Source organism: Frankliniella occidentalis, unplaced genomic scaffold, assembly GCF_000697945.3.
Source record: "Frankliniella occidentalis isolate FOCC.00 unplaced genomic scaffold, Focc_3.1 Scaffold6, whole genome shotgun sequence".
Taxonomy (NCBI): Eukaryota; Metazoa; Arthropoda; class Insecta; order Thysanoptera; family Thripidae; genus Frankliniella; species Frankliniella occidentalis.
The window spans coordinates 35,340-37,344 of NW_026267136.1; the positions used below are offsets into that span (position 1 = coordinate 35,340).

The window sequence follows — 2,005 nt, forward strand, 5'->3', positions numbered from 1 at the left end:
AATAGACCCTTTCAGAATTAGCGAAGTGAAGAACAAGGTGAAGAACAACAGGCAGGAAACAGTTGCTTTTAATAACCCAAACGTTTATGAAAACTTGCATAAAATATAAACAATATCAAAATGATACGACATACAGTACATTCAAGCGTTTTGGGTACATTTGGGTGATATAAAGCTACTGTTTCCGGTCTATTGTTGTTTCGACACCAAATACCAACAGCCAGATAAAAGTAAACAGAAGAAATGTTAGACATTCATTTAAATATGCCTTAGAGAGATGTCAAAAAAAGTTTTGCACAAGATAGTGAATTCAAAATGAGGTTATGTAGATAAGTTTGTGAATGAGACTTGTCACGTTTGCGTTGCGTTTACGCATAGATAGAGGTGTCACTATGACAGTATATTGAAAAATCTATAATTTGCAAAGACGAACCAGAGCAAGAATAAAATAACAGCAGCAGTGTCTTACCTCCGCGAAGTCGAAACAACCACAAGCCTAACGAAACGAACTGTTTACGCAGCAAGCAACACTGTTGCCCATAGTAGTCTCATTGCAGGGTACTACGTGCGTCCACTTCTGCTGGCGAGAGCAGGGGGTATCGCCGCTCAGGCGCTGAGGGTAGGCCACTATCTCCACACAGACACTTGGCGGGGAGGCCTACCCGACGCGCCGCAGGCGTTGTCATTCGGAATCGAAAAAAGTGGCTTTTGGACTTCCCTAACCAACATTGTTTCTATGAAACAAATTGAATGGAGGTTACAAAGATTAATCTGCCTGAGTTCTATTTATTTCCAAATATGAGCATATGACACACAAAAGATGGTTCCCGCTGTGCGCGTTTTGAGAATAAGTAAGGAAGTGTGGCACGAAACCAGTACCTAAAGTTCACTGATTTTGAAAATTGGCAGTGCAGTTCGACGTAAATGACCAAAAGTAACACCCTTTTTTTTGGGGGGGGGATAAAAGATTATCAATCTTCTTGGTGCAAATTTTAGAAAATTTAAAGCGGTGGTAAATTAAGGCATCGGAAAACTGCCATAGGTTCTTAAACACCCCCGTCGTGAAAAGTGACTTTAGCTGGCCAACAAAGTTTGGTGCCTGAGAGAAAATCATTTAAGCTTCCTCAAGGGACCTTTACAATAAAATAAAATAAAATACCTGGACCACTGTGACGCCAACTCAAATTCTATCTGATGATTCCACGGGCTGCACGGCTGATGTACAGGACGAAACGACTCCAGGCTCCAGGTCGATCTTCCTGAAACAAACCAAAGAGTTGATTTTAGGGTCAAAGAAACAGAATGAAAAGAAGACAGGAAGCACGCAATTTCGACAGAGAAGGTCAAAGGCGACCGTCCCAGACCAATCCCAACCATTTCCAGCGATTTTAAAAAAAATTGTTTCGCAAAATTTACAAAGGCTTTTGTGATTTAAGTATGAAAATTGTTAGGTCCGGATATCAACGGAGGAGTGTTTGAATCAAGAGGGGTGAACCAGAGGACCACAATACTACATTTGGTTCCGTTAGAAACCACCCCTTTCCAGAGAAACTTGAGTTTTAAAGGTGGTCTTTTGAATGTGGCGGTCAGCGTACGATGGGCTGCCTACCTCGCAGGCGAACATGTCCAAAAACAGGCGCATCTCACTTAAAATCACTTAAAATAGCCCGGCAGCGTGAAACTTCGACGCAGAGATTGAAAACGGATTCAGTCTGGCCAACCCCAACTATTTCCAGCAATTTTAATTTTTGTCATTTTTGGGAAAATTTACGAAGGTAAATAGCCTTTATTCTTTTAGTGAAAATTGATGGGTGCGGATTAAGACGGAAAAGTAGTCGATTCGACAGGGGTGACCCAGGGGACCACAAAACTACTTTTGATTCATTTTAAGGGGTGGTCTTTTGAATCTGGCGCGCTAGCCGGTCCAAGAAAAACACGCGTAACTCACTTAAAATGGCCCGGCGGCGTGAAATTTCGACGGAGATATTGAAAGAGGATGCTGTCG

The 2,005-nt window shown here is 42.0% G+C and overlaps 1 long non-coding RNA gene across 4 annotated transcripts in view; it reads right to left on the bottom strand.

Annotated features, from left to right (window-relative positions):
- Positions 1–2,005, bottom strand: part of LOC113211478 (uncharacterized) — a 19,709-nt gene that overhangs the window by 7,748 nt on the left and 9,956 nt on the right. For 3 of the 4 annotated variants that reach the window (XR_008011557.1, XR_008011556.1, XR_008011555.1), the window contains one exon: positions 1,160–1,259. This is a non-coding gene — a long non-coding RNA (uncharacterized LOC113211478). Of the gene's footprint in view, positions 1–469; positions 591–1,159; positions 1,260–2,005 lie in introns of those variants that run through there. The other variant, XR_008011554.1, reaches the window with a different exon arrangement.